This window comes from Oncorhynchus mykiss, chromosome 11 (assembly GCF_013265735.2).
Source record: "Oncorhynchus mykiss isolate Arlee chromosome 11, USDA_OmykA_1.1, whole genome shotgun sequence".
Classification (NCBI taxonomy): Eukaryota; Metazoa; Chordata; class Actinopteri; order Salmoniformes; family Salmonidae; genus Oncorhynchus; species Oncorhynchus mykiss.
The window spans coordinates 73,570,294-73,581,070 of record NC_048575.1 but is presented as its reverse complement, the minus strand read 5'-3'; positions in this window follow the sequence as shown (position 1 = coordinate 73,581,070).

The window sequence follows — 10,777 nt, the reverse complement described above, 5'->3', positions numbered from 1 at the left end:
CATGGAACGCAAAAATATTCTTAAAAATATTTAACCTCCACACATTAACAAGTCCAATAGCTCAAATGAAAGATAAACACCTTGTTCATCTAGCCAGCAAGTCAGATTTCTAAAATGTTTTACGGCGAAAACATAGCACATATATATGTAAAACCACCACCAGACACAGCTCATTTGAATAGCCAAAACATGCAATCAACAAACGCAGGATTAACCTTTCTGATCTCCCCATCCCGGATCCGGGATCGTGAATACAGACTCAAGCTCATTACCATAACGCAACGTTAACTATTCATGAAAATCGCAAATGAAATGAAATAAATATGCTAGCTCTCAAGCTTAGCCTTTTGTTAACAACACTGTCATCTCAGATTTTCAAAATATGCTTCTCAACCATTGCAAAACAAGCATTTGTGTAACAGTATTGATGGCTAACGTAGCATTTAGCATTAGCATTCAGCTGGCAACATTTACACAAAAAAACCGAAAAGCATTCAAAAAAATCATTTACCTTTGAAGAACTTCAGATGTTTTCAATGAGGAGACTCTCAGATAGCAAATGTTCAGTTTTTCCTGAAAGATTATTTGTTTAGGACAAATCGCTCCGTTTTCTGCGTCACGTTTAGCTATGAAAAAACCCCTGTATCCAGGATTGTGTAAATCTATCAGCAAGCTCATTAGCATAACACAACGTTAACTATTTATGAAAATCGCAAATGAAATGAAATAAATATGCCATCTCTCAAGCTTAGCCTTTTGTAAACAACACTGTCATCTCAGATTTTCAAAATATGCTTCTCAACCATAGGAAAACAATCATTTGTGTAAAAGTAGCTAGCTAGAGTTAGCATTTCGCGTTAGCATTTAGCGTTAGCATTAGCGTTAGCATCCAGCACGCAACATTAACAAAAACATAAAAGCCTTCAAATAAAATCATTTACCTTTGAAGAACTTCTGATGTTTTCAATGAGGATACTCTCAGTTAGATAGCAGATGCTCAGTTTTTCCAAAAAGATTCCTTGTGTATTAGAAATAGCTCCGTTTTATACATCACATTTGGCTACCAAAAAAAATCCATAAATTCAGTCCTCAAAACGCAAACTTTTTTCCAAATTAACTCCATAATATCGACTGAAAACATGGCAAACGTTGTTTAGAATCAATCATCAAGGTGTTTTTCACATATCTCTTCATTGATTCATCGTTCTTGGACACATGCTTTCTCCCCTGAATCAAATGGTAAAGTAGAAGCAGCTGGCAATTGCGCACCGAATTCGACGCAGGACACCAGGCGGACACTTGGAAAATGTAGTCTCTTATGGTCAATCTTCCAATGATATGCCTACAAATACGTCACAATGCTGCTAAGACCTTGGGCGAACGACAGAAAGTGTAGGCTCATTCGTTGCGCAATCACAGCCATATAAGGAGAGAATGGAAAACAGAGCTTCAGAAATTCTGCTAATTCCTGGGTGATGCATCATCTTGGTTTCGCCTGTAGAATGAGTTCTGGGGCACTTACAGACAAAATCTTTGCAGATTCTGAAACTTCGGAGTGTTTTCTTTCCAAAACTGTCAAGAATATGCATAGTCGAGCATCTTTTCGTGACAAAATATCGCGCTTAAAACGGGAACGTTTTTTATCCAAAAATGAAATAGCGCCCCTAGAGCTCTAACAGGTTAAAAAATAAATCGCTCACTAACTTTTTGAAAATCTTCATCAGATGACAGTAATATGACATGTTACACAGTACATATTTTTCTTTTTCAATAATATGCCATTTATATCCATAAATGTCCATTTATAGTGAGTTCACGTTCAGAAATTACTCAAAAATGCCCGCAGGAAATCTATGTAGCGCGACAAGATAACGTAAATAGACATCATAAACTTTGACTAAATATACATGTTCTACATATAGTTAGAAAGATACACTGCTTCTTTATGCAACCGCTTTGTTAGATTTATTTTTAACGTTACAGAAATCGCACACTATTCAATATGCTGAGACAGCGCTCAGTTCCAAGCTACATTTCTATGTAATGTTGGAGTCAACAGAAACACAGATTTAAGCATAAATATTCCCTTACCTTCGATGGTCTTCGTTCAGAATGTTCTGGAAGGCTTCATACTTACCCAATACATCGTTTGGTTTCAAGTCTTGCGTCTTTGTATTAGCTACTGCTAATAACATCAGCTGAAATGCACCCAAAACTTCCTCTGGTCCGGAAAAGTTGCGCATCAAAACTTCAAAATTACATATTATATGTCGACTAAACAGGTCAAACTAAGTGCAGAAGCAAGCTTTATGATGTTTTAGACACGCAAAACAAACGGCCATCGTCTGCCCTTCTCTTGAGTGCTGGAACAAAGGAATGGCTGGGATCAATTCGCGCCCCTGCGCACAGCCTATTCTCTCGTGGCACGCACTAATTTCACTCCCATAGGGTCAATTCTCGATTCAAAGCTCTACTGAAAGAGGACATCTAGCGGAAGAGATAGAAAGTGTCCCCAGAATCATAACTGGTTGGGAAGGGTGGGGGCCATGACGTCAAAGTTGCTCCAACTTTCATGGCCACAAAAACTAGTTTGGAAGAATGCCTGCCCTGTGAGTTCTGCTATACTTACAGACATAATTCCAACGGTTTTAGAATCTTTAGAGTGTTTTCTATCCAATAATAATTTGTATTTGCATATATTAGCAATTTTTGACAGATTTTTTTTTCAGTTTACTAGGGGTACCCAATCTCTCCAAAGGGGGCATATGTCTGCCATATCCTTAACAGGTTTTAACAAGGGGGAGAAATTACATAGGGCCATGAAGGTTCGGATAGCTTTGTGTGTGTGTGTGTGTGTGTGTGTGTGTGTGTGTGTGTGTGTGTGTGTGTGTGTGTGTGTGTGTGTGTGTGTGTGGATAGGTAAAGGTCCTTTGAAGCAGCTGAGAAGTGAACAGTGGTTGGATAGTAAAGTAGTGGTAGATGGAGGAAAAAGAAGGGAGCATCACACATCTAAAGGTGTTATCTTAAAAGTTACATTTCCATGTTATAATTACAGGTACCTGCAATATATTTTTAAATTCAATCAACTGGGTGCAAGAATTATCTCCCCTTCTCAATGTTATTATTGTGTAATCAACAAAAAGAGCACAGAGGCAAGGGAAGGGGTTTCCCGTAAACATGAACAAAGAATTCTTCAACGATATGCATTTATTAACGACTTAGCTGAATTCCAGACAAAGTGCAATTCCTAAGTGAATGTCTAGACTTGGGGCTCCCAGAGTTTTTGCTCCGGAAATAGGACATGAATGTTTGATATGAGGACGTGAAGATCACTGTATGTTCAGACTTCTGTGATGACATGTACAATAAAGGTACCAGACAAAATTAAGTTGGCTGCCCCATTTTGTTGGCTAGATTTCTTGGCTGTCTTGGAAAAACTAAAACATACCTAGAGCCGGAAAACCTCATTCCACATTCTCTCTTACTAATTAGACCTGTATTCTTTAAGACCTGTTTTCTTTAACACCTGTAGTTCTGTAAGGCCTGTTGTTTTGTAAGGCCTGTAGTTCTGTATGATCTGTAGTTCTGTAGAATCTGTAGTTCTTTAAGGCCTGTTGTTTTGTAAGGCATGTAGTTCTGTAAGATTTGTAGTTCTGTAAGGCCTGTAGTTCTTTAATGCCTATAGTTCTGTAAGTTCTGTAGTTCTGTAAGGCCTATAGTTCTGTAAGGCTTGTAGTTCTGTAAGGCCTGTAGTTTTGTAAGATCTGTAATTCTGTAAGGCCTGTGGTCTGGTAAGGCCTATAGTTCTGTAAGGCCTGTAGTTCTGTAAGGCCTGTAGTTCTGTAAGGCTTGTAGTTCTGTAAGGCCTGTAGTTTTGTAAGATCTGTAATTCTGTAAGGCATGTGGTCTGGTAAGGCCTGTAGTTCTGTAAGGCTTGTAGTTCTGCAAGGCCTGTAGTTCTGTAAGGTCTGTAGTTCTGTAAGGCCTGTAGTTCTGGGAGGCCTGTTGTTCTGTAAGGCCTGTAGTTCTGTAAGATCTGTAGTCCTGTAAGACCTGTAGTTCTGTAAGGCCTATAGTTCTGTAAAATATGTAGTTCTGTAAGGCCTGTAGTTCTGTAAGGCCTATTGTTTTGTGAGGCCTGTAGTTCTGTAAGATCTGTAGTTCTGTAAGGCCTGCAGTTCTGTAAGATCTGTATTTCTGTAAGGCTTGTAGTTCTGTAAGGCCTGCAGTTCTGTAAGGCCTGTAGTTTGTTAGGCCTATAGTTCTGTAAGGCCATTAGTTCTGTAAGGCCTGTAGTTCTGGGAGGCCTGTTGTTCTGTAAGGCCTGTAGTTCTGTAAGATCTGTAGTCCTGTAAGGCCTGTAGTTCTGTAAAATATGTAGTTCTGTAAGGCCTGCAGTACTGGGAGGCCTGTAGTTCTGTAAGGCCTGTTATTCTGTAAGGCCTATGCTTCTGTAAGATTTGTAGTTCTGTAAGGCTTGTAGTTCTGTAAAGCCTGTAGTTCTGTAAAATCTGTAGTTCTGTAAGGCCTGTAGTTTTGTAAGGCCTATTGTTCTGTAAGGCCTGTAGTTTTGTAAGGCCTATAGTTCTGTAAGATCTGTAGTCCTGTAAGGCCTGTATTTCTGTAAGGCAAATAGTTCTGTAAAATATGTAGTTCTGTAAGGCCTGTAGTACTGGTAGGTCTGTAGATCTGTACGTTCTGTAGTTCTGTAAGGCCTGTTATTCTGTAAGGCCCGTAGTTTTGGAAGGCCTATAGTTCTGTAAGGCCTGTAGTTTTGTAAGGCCTATAGTTCTGTAAGGCCTGCAGTTCTGTAAGATCTGTAGTTCTGTAAGGCCTGTAGTTCTGTAAGGCCTTTAGGTATGTAAGGCCTGTAGTTCTGTAAGGCCTGTATTTCTGTAAGGCCTGTAGTTCTTTAAGATCTGTAGTTCTGTAAGACCTGTTGTTCTGTAAGGCCTATAGTTCTGTAAGGCCTGTAGTTCTTTAAGATCTGTAGTTCTGTATAAGGCCTGTAGTTTTGTAAGGCCTATAGTTCTGTAAGGCTTGTAAATTCTGTACGGCCTGTAGTTCTGTATCATCTGTATTTCTGTCTCGTAGGGCTTTGTAAACCAAAAGGAAGTAATGAATTGAACTACGGAACTTTAATGAGGACCAGACAACCTTTTGATACAGTATTGGTGAGTCTTCAAACTTTCACCAGTGATAAAACAAATGGCGCTATGGTAGACGGCATCCAAAGGTTTAAGAGTTATGGCAGCTGCAATCTGGTAAATGGTGACAACATAACCAAGAACTGGCAGGAAAGTTAACTTTACAATCTGCTTCCTGTTATTTAGGGAGAGGCCAGATCTATTTCTAAAAAATAATCCCACTTTAAATCTTAGCTTTTCAACTAGCTTATCTGTATGTTTTTTAACATTAAGTCTTTATCAATCCAAATGCCCAGATATTTGTAGGCGGGAACAAGATCAACGGGAGAACCAGCCAATGAATAAATATGTATTCCATCTGAAACATTCTGGAGAAACTGCAGAACAACCTGTGCACTGAACAGAACTATAAACTCAAAATGCAACAATTTCAAAGATTTTACTAGGTTCCAGTTTATATAAGGAAATCAATAAATTGAAATGAATTATTTAGGCCCTAATCTATGGATTTCACATGACTGGGAATACAGATATGCATCTGTTGGTCACAGATACCCCCCCCCCAAAAAAAATAGAAAAGTAGGTGCATGGATCAGAAAACCAGTCAGAATCAGGTGTGACCACCACATCTCCTTCTCATAGAGTTAATACGGCTGTTGATTGTGGCCTGTGGAATGTTGTCCCACTCTTCTTCAATGTCTGTGTGACGTTTCTGGATATTGATGGGAACTTGAACACGCTGCCGCACAGGTCAATCCAGAGCATCACAAACATGCTCAATGGGTAACAAAAGTATGCAGATCATGGAAGAACTGGGACATTTTCAGCGATCAGGAATTGTGTACAGATGCTTGCGACATGTGGCCGTGCATTATCATGCGGAAACATTAGGTGATGGTGGTGGATGAATGTCATGCAGGATCTTGTCACGGTATCACTGAGCATTAAAATTTCAATTGATTGAAAATGCAATTGTGTTCGTTGTCTGTAGCTTATGCCATCCAATACCATAACCCCACTGCCACCATCAGGGACTCTGTTCACCACGTTAACATCAGCAAATCGCTTGCCCACATGTCGCCATATACGCTGTCTGCCATCTGCAGTTGACACAGGGATTCATTGAAGTCGGCTACGACGCCGAACTGAAGTCAGGTCAAGACCCTGGTGAGGATGACGAGCACAGAGATGAGCTTCCCAGAGACCATTTCTAGCAGTTTTTGCAAAAATTCTTCCATTGTGCAAACCCACAGTTTCATCAGCTGTCCGGGTGGCTAGTCTCAGACAATCTCGCAGGTGAAGAAGCCGGATGTGGAAGTCCTGAGCTGGAGGGGTTACACGTGGTATGCTATTGTGAGGCTGGTCTCTAACATTTTCAGAAAGGGATTTTTGTAAGATAACAAGGTCAGATTGCAGCTCTAACATAGCCTGGCCAACAGTTGGGGTGATGGCAAACATAACAGTGTCACCAGATGAACATTACAAGTTTGATCCAGGCCTATTTCAGTCAACCATTGAATAAGAATGTGATGGCCAACAGTATCGATGTCCTTGGAAAGGTTTATAAATAAGGCAGCACAATGATTTGTATGATCCAAGCAATTTAACACATCATCTAAAACAAGTGTAGCAGCTGAAACTGTCCCAGTCTAAAAGAAGTGTAGCAGCTGAAACTGTCCCGGTCTAAAACAAGTGTAGCAGCTGAAACTGTCCCGATCTAAAACAAGTGTAGCAGCTGAAACTGTCCCGGTCTAAAACAAGTGTAGCAGCTGAAACTGTCCCGGTCTAAAACAAGTGTAGCAGCTGAAACTGTCCCGGTCTAAAACAAGTGTAGCAGCTGAAACTGTCCCGGTCTAAAACAAGTGTAGCAGCTGAAACTGTCCCGGTCTAAAACAAGTGTAGCAGCTGAAACTGTCCCGGTCTAAAAGAAGTGTAGCAGCTGAAACTGTCCCGGTCTAAAACAAGTGTAGCAGCTGAAACTGTCCCGGTCTAAAACAAGTTTAGCAGCTGAAACTGTCCCGGTCTAAAACAAGTGTAGCAGCTGAAACTGTCCCGGTCTAAAACAAGTGTAGCAGCTGAAACTGTCCCAGTCTAAAACAAGTGTAGCAGCTGAAACTGTCCCAGTCTAAAACAAGTGTAGCGGCTGAAACTGTCCCGGTCTAAAACAAGTGTAGCAGCTGAAACTGTCCCGGTCTAAAACAAGATTGATGCACATTAAGAATTGAGAGAGAAGTTACAAAAGCTTTTGCTGAAAGTTAGACAAGGATTCTAATACTTTGCCAAGAGTGTGCAAAGCTGTCATCAAGGCAAAGAGTGGCTACTTTAAAGAATCTAAAATCTAAAATACGTTTTGATTTGTTTAACACTTTTTTGGTTACCACATGATTCCATATGTGTTATTTCATAGTTTTGATGTCTTCACTATTATTCTACAATGTAGAAAAATAAAGAAAAACCCTTGAATGAGTAGGTGTGTCGAAACTTTTGACAGGTATGTTCAGTGCGGTCATAACTAAGACTTTCAACTTCATACAGTGCTACAGTTTATTTGAAGCAACGGTCTTCCATTATGTCACTTGGGATTCTTCATTTTCTCCTCAAACACAAAGCTCTGGTTCTGCTGTTGCTACATTAAAAACTTTATTTTAAGTATGTACAAAGAGAGAGATTAAAGGAGAGTCATTCATTGAATCTGTCTAGATGTACATTATATTGGGCGTTTATTTTGTAAGATAAAAAAAATACGTACATTACTTTATGCATATGACAAAGGGCATCCAATTCACTCCTATGTATATTGCAATGGGTAACAGTGAAGCCCAAAGTACAATAAAGCAATACAATATCAAAGGCATAAAGTAAATGGCGTGTCTGATACAGGGTAGTTTCCCAGCCCTCTGGAGGAAGAGTAGGGGCTGCAAAAACCCACAAACCCACCCAACACAAAGATTGAGTAAACAATAGTTCTGGACAAGGTGGTGTTAATTTAGATTGAGTTTAAAATAAAAATGATTGATATCTACACGGGAAAGTAGGATGCCACCATAGAAACCAAGATTATAAAAATGATTGATATCTACACGGGAAAGTAGGATGCCACCATAGAAACCAAGATTATAAAAATGATTGATATCTACACGGGAAAGTAGGATGCCACCATAGAAACCAAGATTAGAAAAATGATCCAGAATGCTTTCATCTTCATGTTATTCGTCCCCCTCTCTGTCCCTTTTCCCTTTCCCCGGCCAGAGTTTCTCCAGGGTTCCGAGAACCCAGAAAAAGGTTAATCGAGAACACAACCAGAACCTCAGTCAAGACAAACCAACAGTAAATCCAGGACGTCATGAACACATTGGCTGAGCAAGATCCATCAGCCAGACCAGAACACATCACCTTGTACCTCAGGGGTCGGTACCTCATGAAGGTTACAGGATGGACCACTGCTAGATAACGCTCCATACAGATACAGAGCTGGAACAGGGAATGGCCAAAGCTCATTAGACAACCCCAGAGTTGATAAATGTACACAACAATCACAGGCGCATGCATGAAGTGTGCAATGATGGCTAACACAGTGAACAAGCTGTTGATGATTTCGGACACGGTCATGTCGAGAGCAAAGCACTCCGAGGCTACGGTCCTGCCTGCTCCAGTCACCATCAACCACAGGAAGTAGGTATTAGTAGGAATGGCTAGGAGGAAGCTGACTGCCAGGGGGGCAAGTAATAACTTGGGTTCTCCAAGACTGTTCCCAAATTCTGGAAACAATGAGCTATTTGTGATAGAAAATTTCCCAACTTTCTGAAAGAGAAATGTAATTTAAACAAAAAACAGAGATGTGTTGCTTGTATAAGTATTTGCACTTGCTGCAAATGTGATTTATTTTGGGTTCTGTCACGACTCCCACCGAAAGTGTCTCCCCTGCCTGTTCGGGCGGTGCTCGGCGGTCGTCGTCGCCGGTCTACTAGCTCCCACCGAAGGTGTGTCCCCTGCCTGTTCGGGCAGTGCTCGGCGGTCGTCGTTGCCGGTCTACTAGCTGCCACCAAAGGTGTCTCCCCTGCCTGTTCAGGCGGTGCTCGGCAGTCGTCGTCGCCGGTCTACTAGCTGCCACCAAAGGTGTCTCCCCTGCCTGTTCGGGCAGTGCTCGGCAGTCGTCGTCGCCGGTCTACTAGCTCCCACCGAAGGTGTCTCCCCTGCCTGTTCGGGCGGTGCTCGGCAGTCGTCGTCACCGGTCTACTAGCTCCCACCGAAGGTGTCTCCCCTGCCTGTTCGGGCGGTGCTCGGCGGTCGTCGTCGACGGTCTACTAGCTGCCACCGATCCCCTTTTCTGTTTGTTTTGTCTCATTGTTTGCACCTGTCTCGTATTTTGTTTTTGATTCAGGACTATTTAAGCCTGTTAGGCCCAGCTGTTTTTGTGCGGGCTTGTTTTCTGTTAGTCGAGGTTGTGCGTGTTCCTGTCCATTTGTGCCCTGTGTTGTGTTGGACATTTTTGTGATTATTTCGCCTGTTGATTTGGGCGTTCGCATTGGAAACCGAAATAAAGTCCGGTTTCCCCAGTGTCCTCTGCTCTCTGCGTTTGAACCCGCACCCACCACTCCAGGATCTGTGACAGGTTCAAATAAATACAGTATATATACATCAACAAGGTTCCCAGGGGAAGCAATGCTTTTATGCCTTTCCTTAACCCTAAACCTTACATTAACCACACTGAAACTATACTTAACCTTAACATAACCCTCAAATAGACCTAACCTTTAATCTGTTAAATTAATTCACCCCACTTTATAACCATTACTTGTTTACTCATAGTTCTAGATTTTGTAACAGAGTATTTGCTTACAAGGTTACAGCGATGTTACAACTCAATGACAATCCGTACATTTCAAACTATCTATAAACCATACCTGGAACAGATTGAGTGTCCTTTGGCCATAAGATACGGTTATTGTCTGTCTTTAGATCTGAACTGTGCTTAATCAGTCTTCTTCTTTTATTCTGAAAACAAATGTAGCCAATCATGTAAATCAAGATGCAAAGGTATGGAAACCACAGCACAAACAACAAATTGTCTCAATTTACATCCTTGTAAATTATGATCCTGGTATCATTTCAACTAGAAAGACTTCCAAATTATTTGAACAAATGGGATTGATGGATGGAAATTGTGTCCAGTAATATTTTTACTATTTCTGGAGAATTTGACACTTGCTAGAGTACCAGGTCAGAAGCGCTGTGTAATCCGTGATCATTCGATCAGGCTCATTTGCATGCCAGCCACTCTGGCTGTATGGTCACACTGGCCCTTTGCCCCAGTCAGACTGAATCTTTGCCATGGTCACACTGGCAGTATGCATCGGTCACGCTGGCCTTTTGCCCCGGTCACATTATCATTTTGTAGGTGGAGCTCGGCTGCTGCAACCTCAACCATGAAACTGGCTGTTATTCTGCACCGTCAGTAACAGGTGGTGAATGTGGGTGCATCAATTGCTGCCCTAGAAGGAAGGAGGGAATGGGAGAGAGAGAGAGACCTAGCAGCTGTTTAATTCATTCAACCGAATGAGGACAGAACAAATAGTCCGGTGTTTATTGGCTAGTGATAGATGATGCTGACACCAAGCTGCTGATAAAGG